Source organism: Harpegnathos saltator, unplaced genomic scaffold, assembly GCF_003227715.2.
Source record: "Harpegnathos saltator strain DR-91 unplaced genomic scaffold, Hsal_v8.6 scaffold659, whole genome shotgun sequence".
NCBI classification, from domain to species: Eukaryota; Metazoa; Arthropoda; class Insecta; order Hymenoptera; family Formicidae; genus Harpegnathos; species Harpegnathos saltator.
Genome location: NW_020230492.1, coordinates 298,246 through 319,745, shown reverse-complemented (window position 1 = coordinate 319,745; position 21,500 = coordinate 298,246). Strand labels below are relative to the sequence as shown.

General features: G+C 46.6%; 1 protein-coding gene across 5 annotated transcripts in view; it reads left to right on the top strand.

Moving 5' to 3' along the window:
• The first annotated feature begins 1,458 nt into the window (after window positions 1–1,458).
• LOC105185180 (Down syndrome cell adhesion molecule-like protein Dscam2) overlaps window positions 1,459–21,500 on the top strand; it is a 195,387-nt gene continuing 175,345 nt past the window's right edge. For 2 of the 5 annotated variants that reach the window (XM_025304935.1, XM_025304931.1), the window contains exon 1: window positions 1,459–1,879. The gene's annotated coding sequence lies outside the window, so the exon portion shown is untranslated. Of the gene's footprint in view, window positions 1,901–21,500 lie in introns of all 5 variants that reach the window. The other 3 variants (XM_025304934.1, XM_025304936.1, XM_025304932.1) reach the window with 2 other exon arrangements.

The window sequence follows — 21,500 nt, the reverse complement described above, 5'->3', positions numbered from 1 at the left end:
CGCGTGAGCCTCGCGCTCACTTTCGCCGCGTCACGTGACCTTGAATTTCTGATGATTTATTTATGTACGGCGCGACGTTGAAATTGCGATTGCGCGAGACTCCTCGTGCTTCTCGATTCATTGCGGCTAGAAATTGGCAAGGCGCACGCGCTAAGGTTAAACGCCTCAGCGGAGATTAAATTTTCTCACTCTACGGGGACGCTGCAAATTTTTTTTTTCCTCACCAAAGTGCAATATTCGTGCGATTGTGCGGTGTAATTACTTGGCGCTGAATTCGTTCGGTCGCTCGCTCGAACGGGCTTCGCGCGTTTTCATTGTGGTGGATAATTATTAAGGGGTCGTATAAATATCGAATATTCCGGCGGGTAATAGCTGGCGAGATGCAGAGGAAAAGAAAATATAAACCAAATTCGTTTCAGCTGAGAAAGAAAATGGCATCGAGAACTCGCGCCATGATGCGCGCGGCCAAGTGTCATTATTAATTACGATTAATCCGAGCCGATGCTAATATTTGAGGCGAAATTGTAAACGCGCTTTTCGCGATAAACGCATCACGTCGCGGCGGCTACCGTCGCGGAAAAAGTCGTCGACTTCAGCAAACAATCACGCGCCGCGGAGAGATATAGTAATTACGCGTGGGCTTTCCTCTCTCTCTAATATTGCTTTCTCAAACTCTTCCCGGATCTGCAGTGAGTTTGCTAATTAAGGCGGAATAAAGTCGTCGTAAGCCAGGCTAAATGTGAGAGGGAAGGCGAGACATGGGCAAAGCTTAAAAACTTGGCAGTCGTCCGTGTGAAATTATATAACAGTTTCGGGTTAGGTCGTGGAGACGCTTCCTTCAATAGATATCGCCTCCTTCAATATTTAGAAAGGTGCGTTCCGCCCTCAGCGAGTTGTTGCGAGCTCAACGCTCGCGTAGAAAAACCCAAAATCATGCCTCACCTTTCATAAATATCGTCATTACCAAGGAGAAGGAGAAGGAGAAGGGCACGTATTCCCCATCCTAGTGAATATTCAATTACCTTCTTTTCATCCTCGTAGGAGGACCAAATAGTTTTCACTCGACGCAAAAACCACGTGCCTCGCGATCCGCGCGCAGACGCTAAAAACTATACTGTATTCATAACCCGAGCTTTCACGTCGCGGGACGGGAAAAGGGTTAATGCAGACGCCGCTGGCGAGCGACGAAGGGTGAAGTCGAATTCCCGCGGACGATGGCGCGAATTCGGCACGAAACAGAAGCGCGGAGTGTAGTAACAGAGGTTGACCGAGGAGAGGAGAATCGGAGAGAGGGATGAGAGGCGACGAGGAGAAGGAGGAGGAGAGGAAGCGGACGGGGGGAATCGGGTGGTGGTTGGTCGGACGGGTGGCTGCAGCCAGTACGAGGCGGAGGGCGAGGGGAGTGGAATTTCGCGCGTGCTCGGCTTCATCCCCCTCGACCGCCGTCACCGCTGGATGCTGAGGGTAGCTGGACCGCGCGCGTGAGGTGTCAGTTCTGCGCGCGATCTCCTCCCTGAAGGTGTCAACCTGCTCTCGCGACTTGCTCCAGGGTGTTCTTCAAGTGGTCACGCTCACGATCACGATCGCAATCACGTGCGCGCTCACGCACGCATTCATTTGATCTCCGGTTTCGGTCGCTCCCCCTCGTCGGTTACCCCTCGTCCCCGGGTCTTTCCTCTCTCGCAGTCTCCCTTCGACTCCCTTCGGTTCGACGACTGCGACTGCGACGACGACCTGTGAAACGGACGGACCTCTCAGTGAAAAAGTTTCGGAGCCTGTCGCTCGAAGCGGCCTGGGAGAATCGTCTCGCTCGAGTCTGGCACGTGACACGCTTCAGCTGGCGATTATCATGCTGGCCGGGATCTTCGAGGGCAACAATGTACGTGAAGGATCGTTCGCGGTAGGAAGTTTGGTCGCGTGCATATCGCCCCTTCTCTCGGCGATCTGTGCGCGCGTAGTCTTAGAGCTGCAAAGGAGGCAAAGGAGAACACGTTACGTTAGTGATCGTGTTATTTGGCGGGGAGGGAGGAAATAGAGAGAGAGAGAGAGAGAGAGAGAGAGAGAGAGAGAGAGGAAAAATGAGAGATCGGAAGTTGTGTGATATTATACCGGAATATATATCCGAGATCGTTATCTTCGTTATTCGGTGCTTCTTAATCGCGGCTATCAAGTATCGACAGTTTTGTAATAAGTGTACAAAATCATACTTTCGAGGGAATTTGGAGAGGGAAATATTTTTCTTATTTAATGCTTGTGCGGACATCAATTTTTACCTGTCATTTTAAATCGTCGATATTAGATGTACTATAAAAGAATTAGGGTATTATGCTCTGTTGTGTTAATTTGGAGATCAATTTACCCTCTTTTTCGCGACGTTTCGACAACAAAAATGAAAATGCGTCCTTATGTTCGCCTGTTAGTAGTTTTTCGCAGTTGAAGTTTCTCGGTTGGTGCGGTAAGTCACGTCTTGGTTACTGCACCTCGATACTCGAGCGAGTGTCTGCAAGCACTCGTTACAACATTTCTCGTTGAATTGCATTTCTTTCAAGTATTATTTCATCTTAGCTCCTTCGGCTCCTTCCATAAAAAGCGATATTGAGGAAACTGCGCTCGTACGATGTCAATAATTGTTCGTTCGTGGTTTCGACATGTCTCGATATGTCTGTGTTGCAGGCATTCTTGATTCCACCTGTTCTTCCTCTCCTATTATCCGTTCAATGATGCAAATGGAGCTGTAAGATTTTTTACGCGTGACTGCTATTTTCCTCGAGCATTGTCAGCCAGATGCTAATTGTTATTACCGTAAGCGTTTCTCGCGTTGTAATCTGAAAGTCGTTAAAAACCTTCCTCTTCGACGTTACGTTCATTTATTTGCGTTATTTCTTTTAAATAGCAGCAAAGATTATATCGTGGCACCGCGATCGACAAAGTTAATAACAAAATCTCGCCTGATCTCGGTTCGATTTTACTTTGTAATTTTACTTTGTAATATTACACGTACAACTATAATATCGCACACAATACAGAGTCATTTTCGTATTTCTCGGATGAAAGATTTATAATCAAATCACGCTTTTCGCTAACGATCTTGTGCGAACATGCAGCTTTAACGAGTCTCTTAATGACACTCGCATGTCAAACATCATCCCATCCCGCGAGGATATTTCGCGCTGACATAACTCCGACGCGGGCGGCCCTTTCTCATTATCGCGCTAACTAATCAACCGTATCTCACATACCGGTAAAAGAAACGTAGCGTGAAGTCTCTCTCGCTTTGAAAAATCCGCCGGAAGACTCCATCGTCGCGCAGCGACGCGCGCGAGTTAAACGTTTGCTTCCCCATCCGCCGCGATATTGCGAATTAATTACGTCGCGCGTATACGAATATCGTTGGCAAAATCGTCGAGCCTTGCGGCGTTCGAATAAAGGGAATTATCGCGGGTAGATACGCCGCCGGGTCGTATATCGCCGCAGCTGGCTCTCTCTTCAGGTGGCGATAATTCATCAGACTCGAGTAACTCGGCCGCTCGCGGATGATTAATTAATGTCAGAGGCAGCGCTCGTTTTCGCCCCCAATTCTGTCTCCTCTCCATCAAGCCCGCCGGAATAGTTGCTCGATAATTTTTATTATTCCGACCGGCTTCGCTCGGCGATTTATGCCGCGTCCACGCGGCCTTACAGCCACCAAAACTGCTGGAAGTTTGAAGAGAAAAGCGATAAATTATCCTTAAAACTCTTACTACATTGCGAAAACTCGAAAAAATCTCTTGATAAATCGCGGAGAGTCCGAAGATAGCGAGCTTTCGCGTGCGTTATTGAGGTGCGGTTACTCGGCTGCGATGTTTTAAACATTTACCGTACATTCTAACGTTCTTACGTTAACGTTACGGCTCAGCAGCGCTCAGTGATCATTGAATGGCTATTATGGTTCATAGAGAGTTTACGGCTTTGTATAATTAATAATACAATACATGAAGCTACATGAAGCTTTATATTCTGCCGACAATTCTTGACGAACGTCCCCTCCGCATTTCTTCAACTCGGTGTAATTTATCAAAGATATCGCGTACTTTGTCCAAGGCTGTATTTACGGCCGCGTATTCGTATTTCCGCGCGCTTTTACGATCGTCGATACCTTCGGCGTCTCGTCGGTTATTTACCTCCAAAAGCGTATCTCGCGAAATCACTCCTCGGTTTACGCAGGACGAGTTCCTTCTTGCCCTTTCTACCTTTGTGCCCTAAACCTTTGTGCGTGAATAAAATACACGCAATGCGAAAATAAGGCGGTCCTCCTGCCGTGGTCCTTCTGGCGCGCCGAAACACGCCGAAGAGCAGGTTCAATAATTCGGTTTAAGCTTCAAGCATCTCGTCGGCCGTGACGTAACTACTCGAGCAACAATTTGTCAGGATGGAGATGCATTTTAGCGTGTGTTTGATGTGTTACTCTCAAGAGATGCGGTTGTTATACGTAATTCTCGGAAAGTAGACTTTCAAGTTACGTGGGCTGCACACTCACATACGTACGTACACACGGACGTACTTTCGTTATCGAAGCAAGCGCAGCTAATATCTTGTTTTTCAGTACATATGCAAACGTGAATAAATTAGAAGCATATCTTTTTTACTTTAATTCTTACTCTGAAATTTAGAGGACCCTAATGTAATGTTTAAAATCGATCGAGCGATTATCCCCTTAGAATTTGTTTCTGTTTAAGCGCCGAAATTTTCTACAAATCGTTAGGACCCAAATATATCCCTAACAAAATCCTTAATTTTTGGCGATTTAATTTCGTACGATTCTTTTTCTTTTTTTTGTAATTCAATCATTCAGTTTTTAATATCAATTACCTGTGCGGTCTCGCCTGATCGTCACGCCATCTCACGCCATCTGACAGTAATTGCGGTTTGAATTGCAGAATTTCCTCCGAAAATCCGCGATATCTCCACGTCAGTCGTGTATTTCTCGCGTCGCTGAAAACGCCCGCGTAATTCACCGAATTTTTCGCGAGACGTTTGACAGCTTCGCTGTAACGACACGCGCGATGCCGGTGCCGTCGTTCTCGCTCGTAAACCTGTAAAGTATTTTCTGTTTATCGTTGTTATCGGGATATATAGTGCGTGTTTCGCGCAGAGACGCTCGTGGTATTTTTTCATTAAATGTGAATTCGACTAGCGCGCGGAGAAACGCACGAATGGTTCGCGCGGACACGAAAATAACGTTTTGCGGCCGCACACGCGGCGTAGCGCGGCTTCGTGGGAGAAATCGAATTTCGAGAGCTCGAAAGGGATTCTGTTGGCTGCTGTTTTTAGCGTCGGAAAAATTAGAGACTCGGCGGTGGCCGATGCGTTAATTGCTTTAACTGCTTCACGTTTCTCACGATTGACGATCCCGCGCGACCCACGATCATTATATGCCCGTGATTCCCGTGTTCCCTGCGATATCGGGAACGCTGAAACGCATTGACAATTTTATCTCCTCTCTCTGTAAGATATTGTTTAAATTCATTCAATTTTGGCATCAATCTCTTTCTCAGAGGGTAAAGTATAATAAAATGTCTGCAAATAAATACAACTGAACCGAACGTCCGATTAATTTCTGGATAAATGCAAGTACACGCAAACTCTCTTTGCGCGATTAAAATATCAATTATATGGATATGTACGAATATAAAATATAACTTTTTGTATTAAAAACATTAGCTGAAAACGGGATTCGAGATCGATTAAGGAAAAGTAGTCGCACTGGATCTCGGCTTTATATCCAGCGTGAAAATCAGTTTCATTTAACGCGGCGAATGTCAGAGAATCTCGCGCGCAGCGCAGGGCTTTACACGAGAACTTTATCGACGGATTGACCGAATTCTCCGCTCTCCGCGAAAGGGAGAAATTTTTCTTAGGCAGCTCTTCTCCGGGAAATAAGAATCTGAAGCGGGGGCCTGGAGTATCGATTCGAGTTTCGAACGCGTAAACTCATCTCTCTATCGACGACTCTCTCTCTCTCTCTCTCTCTCCACGATGAAACGCTTCCGCCCACGGCAGAGGGGAATACTTATTCGACGCGAGCGATCTTAATCAGAAAGACACAAGTCGCGCGCCGGATCCGACGTTCAAAGCGGTAATCCTTCTCCAGCTTGTTCCGCTTGGATGTAATCGCCGTGAAAACGGCCGTCGCTCGCGTATCCAACGGAAGTGACAAACGCGTCGCGAGAGACGTCGAAACGACAATGAAAGGGCGCGCAAAATTGATTAACCTCTCAGCATTCCGCAGATTCCACCATCTCATAAAACTTCTTAACCAGCCACTCTAAGAAAGAATTTTCCCGCGTTGCTCCTTTTTACTGGCCGTCCCGTAAGAACTCGCGAAACTCGTTCTCCCTTTCTCAACCCTCCCTTTCTCTTCTCCCTCTTCCTCCTCCGCTCTCTCTCTCTCTCTCTCTCTCTCTCTCTCTCTCTCTCTCTCTCTCTCTCTCTCTCTCTCTCTCTCTCTCTCTCTCTCTCTCTCTCTCTCTCTCTCTCTCTCTCTCTCTCTCTCTCTCTCTCTCTCTCTCTCTCTCTCTCTCTCTCTCTCTCTCTCTCTTCTTTCCTCTTCCTCTCCGTGCGCGTTTCCGTTTCCCCTTGTTTCAGCGGCCCCACATAGACCCCACGTATCCGCTTCCGCTGAATTCTACCACGGAAAGTTTGCGTGGATCTCACGGGGGAGAATATGAATAATCCGGCGAATTATTTCGGGATTCAACCGCGGAGCCATCGAATGTTACTCCGCGAAAACACTTTCACAATGATCACCGAAAGCGAAATGATGATTAACGATTGAGAAATGAAGAATGCGCTAATCGTGCCGTTATTCAAACGCGATCGTATTCTTCGGACAGTGTCCGTATTGACGGTCACACACTGTTTGAAGAAGATTTCCTTTTAGTTGCTTCCGCTGGCATTGTAATTTTACAGAAGATTTAGACTGATTTAAATTATGTGCGTATGCGTGTGTGTGTGTGTGTGTGTGTATGTGTCGTGTGTATATCCCTCTAAGGGGTTAAACCACTTAGTAGTTGGATATGATAGGGTACAGGGGTTAAACCGCGTCTCACGGCGTAACTTCGGGCCCTTCTTCCAGACCCTAAAATTTAAGCCACGTCGCTCGCGGAGATCCTCCCGAGCGGCAGCATCCCTTTGACGGTGAACATTAGGATAAGAGTGTCTAACTATGTCGCTAAATTCTATCACGAGGGCGCGTTAATAGCATAATGGAACACCCCCCGCGGCGTTACGCATTTCTAGCGGGATATCCCGGCTAATTTCTCGTCTGTGAATATTTAAGGACGCGCGCGGCCCGACCGCCGCGCCGAGGTATGCGCGCGGTGTTCTTTCTTCGCGTGTAGCGCGTCCGCTCCCTTTAAAAATTCTACGCCGTCGCGGGCGCGCGCAGCGCGAATGGCGCGCGTAATTACTGACACGCTAATTAACACGTGAATCATGAAATTACACGAAAAAGTGTCGGCACGATACGATATCCATTAATACCCGACGAGAGATACGTCGCGCGCCTGCTCGCACGGATTAAAAGAGAGCCGCGCGCAAATGGACGCGAACGAGAGATTCCCCGAGCAGACTAGACGGCGCAGATCGATGTTACATCCTCCGGGCGAAACAGAGAGAGAGAGAGAGAGAGAGACAGAGAGAGAGAGAGAGAGAGAGAGAGAGAGAGGGGGGGGCGAGGGGAAGGGAGATAACGAGAGAGACTAAGAGAGAAAGAGAAAGGGACAGAGCGAGAGAGAGAGAGAGAGAGAGAGAGAGAGAGAGAGAGAGAGGGGCAGAGAGAGGAAGACCCCCTTTAAAAAGGGGGTGAATACGTCAAACGAATAGTTTATTAGAATATAGGTCGCGCGGAATTACGCGACGCACGTTTTTGTTGCTCCTATTGAGCCCGGAGCGAATTCCACGCGCGCGCGCACGCACGCATGCACGCACATGCATAACTAACCGTTTCAATTGGGATCGTATAAAAAGGAGCACGTGCGCGCGTCGCGTTTTTCATAACGCCACGTGTAACATTGCTGATATCGAGACGAACGTTTACATCATCTCGTGACTCGTTGTGACCTAATTTGACGATTTATGAAAAATTTGTACGGGACAATTCTCTCTCTCTCTCTCTCTCTCTCTCTCTCTGTCTTCCTCTTTCTATCTTTCTTTCCTCTCGCGGAAAGATTTTACCTTGATATAATAAAATAATTCGAAATCGATATTCCGCCCAATGAGGAGAATACCTGATCGCAACGAATTTTGAAGTAGTAAACGATTAATAATAAAGTAGAGCACTCAATTATAACATTAACGTTATTTCATGCGATGATTTCTTGATAAAAGCTCACAAAAATATCATCCTCATAGTATTATTTAAAGAAGAATCCCGAGAGTAAGTGGAACAGGTTTAAGCACAATTGTTTCATATCAGGAGGACTTCGGTTTAATTATTAAAATCCTCAACGATCGTATTTGAAATCAAGTTGCCCAAATAGATCGACATTCAATCAAAATTTTATTCATGGAAAATCAACCTGGAATTCTTCAAAGAGGCTGCAGCTGAAAGGAGACGCATTGAAACGTAGCAGAGCGTATTTAATCAATCGACCGATTATTATAGGTCACAGGAACTGAAAATTAGGAGGGGCGTAATCCCCGTTTCGCATTTTTGCGAAACTTGTCGCAACCGGAATAACGATCGCTTCCATCCGGGGATTTTATGTTTACGCAACGCGGGATTATGAATTCGTTTTGCATTAATTACACACAGACACGACCTCCGTCCCGGGGATTTAATTTGTTTTCAATTTATGTCCGCCGCGGGAGTATGCTCGCGAATGTTCGTCTCGTTTCACGTTTAACCCTTCCTCTGCCAGTCCCCCGCGGTCATTCCTTCTTATCCTTCATTTAGCGCGAAATCATCTCGCCGTTCACACGTACTAAGAAAACCTGCGCAATTTTAGTGTCGCAAGCTGTCCTAGTTCCAAATATATACTAGCATAAGCATGAGCTGAGAATCGTGTTTTAAGCCAACTACATGTCAGCCGAACTCCCGAGTTTCCGTCCGACTGTCGAACGAATCGCGAACGTTGCAGATTTTATAACAATTTTTTTCCTCACCGGATCTTGATCAACGAAGACTCCGCACGAAAAAAAGGGGATTAATTCCGGCCGAATGGGAGGTTACAGGGGGGGAGGAGGGGGTGCGTGTGTGCGCGCGCTCGGAAATGCTCAACGCGAACGATATTCTCCTATGGCTGGTTTATGCCCCGGCGGCAGCAGCGCTGGTGGTCGGATCGATATATCGAAATAGTCATATCGGACTCCATAATTCAGCGCGTTTATTACGTAATCCTTTAATTCGCGTCGATATAAATTAGAATAAGCCCCGGGGGCTGTCCGAGTGGATCTCTCCGAGTGCGCCGGAAATACCACGTACGATGAAGGGACGCGTGCGCGCGCGCGCACACACACACACACACACACACACACACGTGCGTGTGCCATAGTCGTTCTCTCGATGTGTGATTTATCGCTCGCGCAGGTGATCGCTGAAGGAGCAGACGATAATTCTTTAGCGACGCGACACGACGCGCGATCCATGCATACGGATTCGACGCGCGCTCGTCATGTTTGATAAGCTCGAGAAGGTCATTCATTCTCATCCCGCGTCGCGTATAAAATCTGTTAAAACGTCGCGTCGCCTTCTCTTTTACGTCCCCTCGTTATTGCCTCGCAACTGCCGAGGCTTACGGCATCAACGTGAATTGTTTAATGTCACGTTCGTCGTGAGCCATCGTCGTCGTCGTCGTCGTCGTCGTTACGGTTCCGCTTATAACTGTTGGCTGAAGAGGAAATTTATGCGATTCGAGTTTGTGCTAATTGACGTTGATGTAACTTCTTGGGCGATTACATATTTTACGACGGTGTATCTTTTGTCTAGTTTACGGAGGGCTCCAAATAGGGGACCAAAAGAAAGAGTGATATTATGACGTACAAAAGCTAGAAAGTGGAAGTAATCGGTATAATACATTTTTGTAGAAGTTTATTAAAACTAGACGTGGAAAGGAGAGCATCTTCATTTAAATCTTCCCCTCGAGACTCACGCACCAATAAAGTTGCTTTGCTTTCGGAAAACTCCAGGAATATAGTTGTATCTTAAATATCTTTTATCCGCGAACAATCTCATCCCTTTTTGTATATATTTCCTCGTTATTTCCTCGAATTGTGCTCACAAATAAGTTCCTCTCGTAATTGATTTCCAAAGGACAGACAGCAGCTGTGAAGCTGTAAAGAAGCCGCGGACTAAGCATTGAAATTATATCGAACGATGCTAAATCGAACGATGAAAATATCTCAAAGTTATTCAGTCGATCTCCGAGATGACGCTTTTAGAATCGCGATCAATGCAGAAATTTTCTTCCACATTCTCGACGAAGTTCCGTCGTCGCGATAACGCGACGATTTGTACCGAAAGATTAGTTCATAATTGCCGGATTGCTCGGGACTGGCTGTACGTCTCGGCGTGTTGATCACCCACTTGATTATTGATTTTTAAACGTTTCACCATCTTTATTATCCACCACGCGAACACGCGGGGGAGAGGAGCGACGAGGACGCCCACGAAAGTGGATGCTCCTCTCTCTCTTCGCGTGCATAAACCGCCTTAATGCACCTGCCGTGAGAGTGCATCATCGCTCTCTGCAAATGACATCTCCCCGCCATTCATCCTCCCTTATCCGTGTTTTGTCCATTGTGCCGTCGCAACAAAAGCTCTTTAACGATTTAATAGAAAGGCTCCTTCGTGCTCGCATCGCGTCGCGAAGCGATTCTCTCCGAAACGTTGTAGGCGACGCTAGGCGGGATCCGCGAGCTCGCCGCGGCGGAAGCCTTTTCCCGCGCTCACCTGCGAGTCGAGCACGACAGAAGAAAGCCAGTCCGTCGATCGTAATTACCATACGTTAATTACAATTTTAATGGCGACGCCATGCGAACGTGTTCCCTCGGCTCGGCTCTTCCTTTGCGCCAAAAGGTACCGCTTGCATTAATTAACGCGCTACCATTTGTTGTAATATCTGCGCGCCACGGAATACAGCAACGTCACTTTGAAACACGATATCCACCTTTGAAAGCGTATATTGCGCCAACTTGTAATTGCACCGACAATGAGCGCGCGTTCTGAAACTCGGTAATCGATTGGCGTGAACACGCTCGCTATGTGTGAATGCACCTGTGTGCGCGCGCGCGCGCGCGCGAGTTTGTACATTGGACCGGAAATTCGAGCGAATTAAGCAGCGCGTATAGTAATGGATTTTCGCAATGGACCGCACTTTTCATATTGACCCCGCGCATTGATCCGCCGCGTCGCGTCGCGTCGCACCGCGGAAAAATCGCGGAACGTGTAATAACCACTCAGAGATCGTCGGATAATATCCGGTCCCTCGTGATAACTGCGCGAGAGTCAAAGGTGGAGGCTGAAAGTAGCATAATTTCCAGAGAATGCAAATTCCAGCGATACGGACGCGCGAGCGACGGCGACGTGACCGTAAGTATGCGAAATTTGGCGAGCCAGCGGCCGAATCGGAGCGGCGCATACAAATATATACGGGCATAATTCCTCGCACAGAAAGCGCGCTTGATTCTAGATTTGATTCGAGGAATCTAGTATTTTATCTAGTAATTTTAGCGAGTTTTCAAACTTTTCACGTGTGTGCGCATACGAGTATGTCCATCAGAATCCGGGAATTTGCAAAGACGCGAGGATGCAGATATATATTCAGATGTTTCGGGCAATTTATCGTTGGATCGACGACGAAATCGACGGCGCAAAAAGTAGCTTATTTAAATCCTAGCCTCGTTAAATCGCAGATCTAAAGTAAATCCAAAATCATCTCGGCGAGCGTGTCCTGGAAAAGATGAAATATGACTCAAAATGTCACGAGTCTAGAAAGTAAGGTCCGACAATTGGGATAAACCTGCGGGGACCTGATGTAGTTGAGGAAACTAGTTAAAATATAATAATCAGTGTCACGAAATTGCGGTATATTAAAGCGTTGAAAATTCCACTCGACGACAGTTGGAATAACATTTATTGACCTAACGCACGAAGGTGATTGCGAATATTTTTAAGGGAGGCATACAGAGCGGTAGCTTGAAAAACAGACGAGGAATCTCATGAATATATAACGGGACCGATTCAAAGGTACAATGGCGTCGCGAAATGGCTGTGTAAACGCGATAATTGCGCTTTTGTAGATGCGTTATTAGATGAAATTATTTTTAAAGCATCGCGTGCGTTATATTTTGGGAAACGAGACTGATAAACAATTAAACATCACAATTTAATACCACGTATTTCTCCGGTGGGAAAGAAGATTTTGCAAACGTCGTTGAAAAATGTCAATGAGGAGGAACTATTTGAAATTTCTTCGCGATCGACCAAGAAAAAAGATCGGCGAAGAAAATTGAGAAAATCATATCTACGCCAAGCAATGATTTTTCCGGGATTCAGTGAGCCATACAGCCCCCCATGTTTCCCCCGAAGCACAAACACACGCGACAACTTCCTGCATTAACGGTAACGATGCGCTTCCAATGATCATCGGCCATCATTATTGCGACGCGAAAATTCCGCGCTGCATCCTCGTGTCGGAACTTCTTAATTCCGCAATTAATCTCGCGTTAACTCCGAACACCGAATCTTCCCGCTTTCAACGTCCCGTCGATTATCGAACCTTCCCACCGGGACATTTCGCCGCGTTTTCAATGAGAAAGCGGCATTCGAGCGGCGTGTTAAAAGTAACCCCCGTACCTCCTCGCGCACATAAACCGCCTTAATGCACCCTCGGTAGCAAGCCATTACACCAGGCAGACCTGTACTACCTCTCCTTCTCTCTCTCTCTCTCTCTCTCTCTCTCCCTCCTCCTCTCTCCTCTACCGCTGCTGCTACTGCCATCGCTCGCCGTTCTCTCCACGGTCACATAGTACTCGCGCACCCCCGCGCACACCCATGAACACGTACACGCGTCGTTTATACGCGTATTCGAGCTACCACCCCCTACTCTTCACGCATATTTACGCCGTATCGACCGGAGGCAGTAGGTGAAATTTACACTACCACGGCCGATACATTATTTCCACGAGCATTAACGCGCCGACGTTATTGCACTCTTCCCCTCATCCTCCTCGCCGTACTCTCTCTCTCTCTCTCTCTCTCGTATCTCCTTCCCTCTTTCCGCGCACCACCTTGTCCCCCGTCGGGGATTGCACGACTTTTCTGCCTCCTCTCCCCCTCGGCTGTCCCTCTCCCCCCGACAATGGATCATCGCGTTTTCGTACGCGTCGGTGAAAGGAAAAAATTCGCCCGCCACGAAGCTGCGGCTGCTGAATCGCTTCGAGGATGTCTGCTGCTTGTCCTTTGTCGTCGGGGATCGCGCTTCAGAATAGCTCGTTTTCACGGCACAATCGTCGCTCGTGACGAGCAGCCAGCGATATTACTCGCGGCTAGTGCGCCCGCGTGAAATGCGAGGAAAGTAATTTTCTGTCGCTTTTTTCTCATTTTCCTTTTTCTTCGTTTCTCGATTAATCAGTTGCGAGCGTCATGGTGATTTCACTCTTGAACTCTGGGGGAGGATACGACAGCAAACTTACGTTCATATTACACTAAACATAGAATATCAGAACAGGACTAGTCATGCCCGGCAGTTTTTTTCAAATATGAGTCCGATTTCGAAATTGTTCCATCACGCAAAAGGATCTCTGCGGAATCACTTGGAAAAAGAGTTATCTCTACATTGAAAATTAAATTATTTATTTTGCAATACATGAGGGAAGACTTACAAATATTGAAAGAGTACAAATATTGACACGAATTGATGCGCATATCGCAATACCAATTTATTGTTGTTTTTTGCTATCCGATATAAGCGTTGCCGCTCGTATTTTTAATTTCCGGGCTATATTTTTAATAAACCACTCGCGCGCGCACGCGCGCGCACGCGCGCGTGTTGCAGCGGGGGGATTATTAAAACGGCGGAGATTTTTAACTCATTAATTCGCAGACAAGTAGGAGCTCTAACGAGTCGCGATCTCAAGCTCGCGTTCGCGCCTATTAATTATTTACTCGCCACCCGTTCGGCGATATTCGTTCGGCAGGCAAATTCCGATCCCGTGATCCCTCCTTTCCGGAATGAATTTTCGTCCTGCGAGATGTTGATGGCCGCGCAGCATACGTCGATATCTTTTATTGGCGCCTGCTTTCCGTGCCGCCAGCCGTTCATATTTTTGCCGAGAAATGCGTGTTCTCTTGCTTTCTCGTCCCTCTTTCTGCAAATTCAACACGGCTCTAATACAACCGGGGACGCTTTCACCGATGCGACACGTCAATACGCAACGAAAATGTTATGATCTCAGACGAAATTGACTGACTTTGTAAACAACAAACTATATAGATAGATACGTGCGGTGGAAAAATTAATGGTATTTATTTAAACACGACATTCTCTCTCGGTAATCAATTATCGGCGTCCTGTGTAATCGTACAAGTGTAATCGCATAATGGATATCTCGAAATACCGATAATTGGATCGATAGATTTTTGTGAGATATTTGCGAAATTAATTTTAAGAAAAGCAAAGTGCCCATTTTTTGCCACTTTTTATGTAATTGTCCAATTACGAGTCTGTGGAATAACTTATTCTTAGAGTCAATAAAATTATCGACGATTTGACGAACTTTCGCACAGCCACTGCTATGAATAAATTTCCATTTTTCTTTAATTCAAGAGAGATTATACGTTGCCGACAACATTTTCTTATAATATTCCATCCGGGAACGCTCTTCCTCCCGAAGAGTAGAAATAATTCTCAAAAATTCATCACTTTAATATTTGCGATATGATTTGAGGTGTGTTGTCGTGAGGTCTTCCAAAACGTGCAGGACCTGCCGAGAACGGTTCTGGTACGTAGTATAACCGGTATCCTCGAATAGACCGAGGGGGAGGGAGAAACGTCTATTCTCATGTATGTATTCGCTGGCATGCATGTTCCGTATCGCGACCACTTACAAACATCGAACAGTCGCGAGCAGTTTCGGAACTTCGCCTCCGTGCGTCTCGAGAGATTCGATATCGGAATTTATAAATAATTCCGAAAGCTGCGACCGTTCCGAGCTTTTCCGCCCCGTGCGCGATGGACGGGGAGGGAGGAGGGGGAGGGGAATGCCGCGTCATACATTTCGTTTACGTAATTTGAATACAGAGGTCTCAGGAAATTCAGGATTACAATCGTACGCGTGGGAGACACCAATCCACGATTGGTTATTGGATAATTCTCGTTGCTTATTGCTTGGGCAAACAGGATTATAAATAATGGAAGATAGACGAGATTCTCTGCTGCTTGTAATAGAATTTCCGCCTTCTGCGAACTTTTATCTTGGACATTTTGCGCGCCGGGTATTATATCACATTACTTTTGAAACAAGACAAAGGATGCTCCAAGTCGAAGATTGGGTTAATTTATAATTTACAGAAGAAGACGCGAGTTGATAATATTAAGAAGAAGGAAAAAAAACAAAAAACGAGCAATCAGTGATGGATTTTTAAGCACTTTCGGAAAATGATAATTCAAATTAAAATGTTTTCCTTTCCTCTGTTTTTAAGGAACAGAACATTCCTTCCCGCTAGTTACGAAGTAGCTATATTATGAGATTCGGCGAGTTCGTAGATTCGATATCTGTACGTGTATATCTCGATTACTGTAGCAGGTATAACCGCGAGTGCAACCGCGGGGCTGCAACGGAGCCTGTCAGAATTTGTTGTTGCAGTTAGTCTTGTAGGTAGTCAGCGCGCAAGGACAAGAAAAATTCATTTCAAGAAACAACTTTGAAGTTCGGCGCGGTGTGCTCGCAGCGCGGTATTTCGACGCGCATATGTAATTCTAAATGCTCGCGCGCCAGCACGATCCGCCCTGCAACTGGCGATGCACAGTTAACTACGGTGCGTTAACCTCATCGCCGTTGCCTCTAAAATTTCATTCCAAAGTTTCACGGCTCAACGAACGTAGTAGCTTACGGTAATTGCAACAATTGCGCAATGCCTTACGCCAAGTACCGGAGCCAAGCACTTGGAGCACCCTCGGGATAATTGGTATTATTTCGGTCTGTCGTTACGACAATTATCCCAAATGTATATAGTTGCAACGCACGAAACGGACGAGCTCTCTCGGCAACGACTCTCGCGCAATCATATTTATCGAGTTAATAACGACGCTCAACGGAGAGCTCAACTTGGGCAAATATAGGATGCTGAATTGCACGACGGTCGGAACAGACACGTTCCTCACTTATTTTCGATCGCGGAGCTCTCCTGTCGTGAATAACGACAACATGAATTTTAGAAAATTGCTCGCTTCGTCGGGGAAGGATGTTCGGGGAGGTTTCTCGCGATGTGCAAATAAAGCGCGTCCGTGCGACGCGCAGAAACTTCAGTAATGCATCCGACGGCCCGATACTTAATCACGAGGTTGTTTTTGCACCGGATTACGGATATCTCTCAACGTGAAGCGCGTTTACAAGATCGTACTTTACATATATATATATATATATACGCGCACTTAACTTCAAACTTTGTACTAAAATATTCGAGAAGTGCAGTGAGGAGAGTGTATACGTCTTGTCTATTTATGTGCCTTATCCTCCTTGTGTACGTGCGGCGATGTCGAAAATATCAGCGCCGCATGCCGTATGCGTTTTGCAAGTTTCCTCGAGTTTCGCAATTCATGTGCCATTTTATCTCCTTCTCGGATATTAGCAAAAAAAAGCAAAAAAAGCCAAGCAAAGCCGAAAAGCAATTTACGAGTACAACGAGATTCTCTCTTTATTTTCTTTCTTCACCCTCCCTCCCTCCTTCTCTTTTTTCTTTCTTTTGCTTTCTTGAGTGGAGTCGATAAAAGCGAGAACTCCCGATGGAGTACCCGAAACGCAATTTTTGCAGAACTTCGGTCCTCTCCGCGCAAACTTTCGACCGATACTTTTTCAAATCGATTAAATTACGGAGGAGTACGTTCCGACGAACTATTTCAATGCACCCGTTAAAAAGCGCATTAAGGGATCACGAAGTTTGGCACACTCCACCGTTTAGTCAGTAAGATTCGATAAGAATTCGTCGGTGAAATATCGACTGACTGTGTTAGCGCCGGCCAGCATCAGGATATTTCATCATTATCGGAAATTACTACTTGTGCTAAAATTGGTTATCCTAAATAAATCAATCCGTGACAAGAATGCGAAACTTTAGGGACGCGATGTTTAGGTACGAAAGCCTTGAAGAGAAAGTTTGTCGAATCGTTGATGATTTTATTGACTTTAAAATCAAGTTACTTTACAGACTCAGGCTCGAACAATTATCTGACAAACACGGTGACAAACAGCGGTACAGCGGACACTTTGCCCTTTTTCCGATTAATTTTTGCGAGTAGCTCGCAAAAAATATTTCTATCAATCAAGTTACGATTGGAGACGCCCGCTCCTGTGCGGCTATTGAGAATGTTGTGTTTAAATAAATATCCATTAATTTTTATTTTTAAAAGATTGCTTTAATCCAGAATACGTATATCGATTGTCAAATATTATAAATTTTAGATTTTCCTTAGGCAGGTCTCTTTTTTACAGCGCTGTATTCGTTGAACTCGTGGCGTGTTTCTTCTCGTTATTTAGAAGAGTTTGCGCGTTTCGTTGAAATTTCCTGTCTTCTTGTCTATTTTACGTCGAGTCGCGTCGACAAGAGTTCCCCGAATTCGCGTATCGCGGGACGTTCTTGCGTCTGATATCGATATCCGGTATGACTGATGCAGCTGCTGGATGTGCGCGCGCGTTATAGGCAGGTAGATAAGTACGAGCAACTTCTCGACGGGACGCTTAAAACACGATTCGCGGTGGATCTCTCCTCGGGCGTTTGGCCCGCACAACGGCTCTACGCTGCCCTTTTCCCGATCGACTGCGAAACTGACTGCGAGGCGACTCCCCGGGGAACGCACGGCGACGTTTCCGTACTTTCAGGACGGCCTGACGACAGCGACGAGGGCGATAAAGTGAAACGGCGCGGATTCTTCGCGAATGGCCGCGGGGGCCTCGTCGCTACCATCCCCGGTAATCCTACTCCTTTGGCCCCATTGCAAAAATATATTTTCCTTCGCCGTAAAGCTCCCTCGTCCTTGAGCGCGAGCACGTATATGGGCTGATCCACTTAGGGCACGAAACACGATTATAGGGGAAATTAGGGAGGAGGTCCGAGCCTGGAGGAGAAGCCTCCGTTGAAGCAAATCGTGACGAGTCGAACTGTACAACTCCATTTATCGCACCTCTCTCCCGATAATGAAATTGCTTCACGATTTCTCCCTTTGTACACAAAGCGGCATAATAGCTTCAACACGCGTGAACTTGTACTTGTATTTATTTTTCCGTAAGAAATACATCGTGTGCTCCAATCGTATTCAATTGTTTATTCAGTTTTGTCGTTTAGGATTAGTTTAGGGGAAAGGTTGCAATATTTGTTTACAATGAGTTTCTCAACGTGTCCAACGTATCCAGCAGAAAATTCGTTTCTCTGGTCATTTTCAAGAGATACATTTTCTTATTGGACACCAGGTACATTTCGATGTTTATAAATATGAAATATTTAGACGGAATATGAAAACGCTGCAACCTTCATCGAACTGTCGTTGTATTTTTATTTCTGCTCGCGTGCAAGCGAGCTGTATATAGTTGATATTTGATCCGGGTACTTGTATTATTATATTCCGCAAAGTTGTTTTTTTGCAGCTTTTTCGTGCACATGTAGCCCCCCGTCTCTTAATATCCGGATGCGAGCTCGACAATTCTATTAACGTGATAGAATTGTGCACCGCGTCAATTTTTCCAAAGTTTAGCAGCGTGTCGCGTATCGTGTCGCGCGCGCGCTCAAAGTTTACGGCGCCAGACGAAATTTCTCATTTTTCCAGCCTAATATTAAGTAAAATTGAAAGCCCGTTTCGTAGGAAGCACTCGATCAAAGCCATGTATAACGTGTTGCTAAGTTTCTCGCCGCGTTTTAAATTCGCGCCTTGTCGCCACGTCGCGGGCGATCCATCATCCTCTTGTCGGCGATAAGACGCGGGCTCGCGGCTAATACGAAACAACCGTCGTCCTTGTTCCGCCATCCTATTTTGCGCCGCGACAGTAAATGCGCATACCCGATGAAACTAACAGTAGCCATAACTTCGCCGCCGCGCCGCGAGGCTGACTGCAAGCCAAAATAAATGACTAGATATTCCGCCGCGGCTGGAGAAGCATTCGTTGCTCGAAATATAAATGCGACATTAATTCGAATGCTATTCGTATACATGAACGTACATATTTTTCGATGTCAGATAGCGGCAATCGGAATTATTCTCAAAGGTCTATTCGACAGGCCGCTCCTCGCCATTGAAATTCGCGATGTTTAAACCGCTTCCGCACATTCAAGCCGCTCCCGTATTCAAATTTACAGTGCTTACTTATGAAGTCCATTGCGATAAAACCTCAAGTCGATGTAGCGTCGATGAAGCAAACGCCATCTTAACTTCCACTTGCGCCAGGAGTCTCAGGTGTTTTTGTAGCGTCTCTCGTGTAGAGATGCGCTTAGTGAGGAGGCACTCGTTTCACGTCCCGCAACGATCCTTCACGCGTGCCTCTCCAGCCCGCGTTCCAATATCTAAGCCATAATTTTAATGAAATTCCTGAGAGCGTCGCGGTCTCCGAATTTCAATCCTCGATAAATAACGGGTCAACGGGGACGCGCGCGGCTGCGGAGAATGCCTGCGTCGCCGATATTTTATTTTTCCTCGGCCAGGAACGCGGTCAAAGCGGCGCCCGACGTCGACAAAAAAAAAAAGACAGAGAGGGGAGAGAAGGAGTATCCCGAAACAGAAAATAGCGCGAGTGTGTGTGTGTGTGTGTGTGTGTGTGTGCACGTCGGCGAATGAAAAAATTCCCAGAGGATAATAGGAATTTTTCGACAGAGGCGGACGCGTCGCGAGCACACACACGTGTCGTGCATGCGAGAACGTGCGAGAAAATTCGAAGCAGTACAAAATGTTCCGTCTGATCTGCACGGAAATGCATTTGTTCAAATTTGATTCAGAATTTTTGAAAAGACGTACAGAGAGTTTCGGAGGGAAGCGGTAAAATTCGGAAACTCAACATTGGAATTTTTTTCCAGTCCCCTTTCTGACGCCGACGCACTCTTGTGCGCTGTTTCTCACAGATGTTTCGGCAGCGAATGAAATCGATAGCATAACGTAGCGTAGATTTTACAGCGAGTGAAGCGTCCCAAATACATCTCCGTGTTTAAACCGCGCGTTCCCGAGTTTCACGCGAATCGAAACCTTCTCTACTACTCGCGACGTCGCGTTCTTACAGAAGCGGAATCAATTGCAATTACACCGACCGGCCTCGAGACCGCCTCCCCCCCCCGCCCCCGACGACGCGATAATTGTCAGCGAAATATCGATTCGATCGGTTATCAGCGCTGTGAGTCGGCTCATTACACCCGAAATTGGCGGAATCGCATATTAATAATTACCGTTACACGCGTAGGGGTAACGACAACAAATAACGGTTATCCGCTAGTCGTTGTCGCGTGTCGTTACGCGCACGGCCGTTTAATAATTGCAATTTAATAACGGGTGCGCGTTTAATTCGCGCATTTACGATTAATTCTGTCGGAATAATAGTACTAGCTTCCCTCTCTCATTCTTCTCTTCCTCCCTCCTGCTCTTTCCCCCTCCCTCTCTCCATCTCTCCCTTTCTCCTTTCCTCCTTCCCTTGCCAACGAGGTAATTACTTTAGTGTATTTGCCGCACCGGTGTATGAGAGAATATTTCACCGTGTTCTTGCGTATATGATTCGCGCGTTAATTAATATCCCTTCGCAGCCGCGAGCGTTGCAAGATTTATGGCGCGCGAGGTATAGTAGAAATTTTCTTGACATATGGAATGAAATGTGGAATTACTATACCGGGGTCTTAGCGCAGGTACGTCGTTTATGCTGCGTACGGCGGGATATGAGAGGCCGAAACAGCCAACTCTCGCGTCGGCAGCACCGGCGAAGACGGCGACGGTGACGGCGTGGCGGCAGCTGCGGCTCACAAAAGTTCCCGCCGTTTCGGCTGCGTGCCTGACTTCCTTTCTGCTCGCTCGTGTCTGCTGACGAATTAAAGCGTCCGCCAGCGATGATTCTTTCAAAGCTCTCTCCCTCCCCGCCGCCGAATTAATGGTAAAGTCATGTTACGGCGCGTATGCGGTAACCGTACGGGGTGCGAAAGTTTGCGTATTTGGTTAAACATTGTTTTGCATTGTCGAGCGACACGAGGAGTGTATATGTACGCGACGAGTAAACATCACGCCGCGAATGCGGAAAGAACGAGAATAAAAAGAGTCACATGACGATTTACGTCGCGGAAT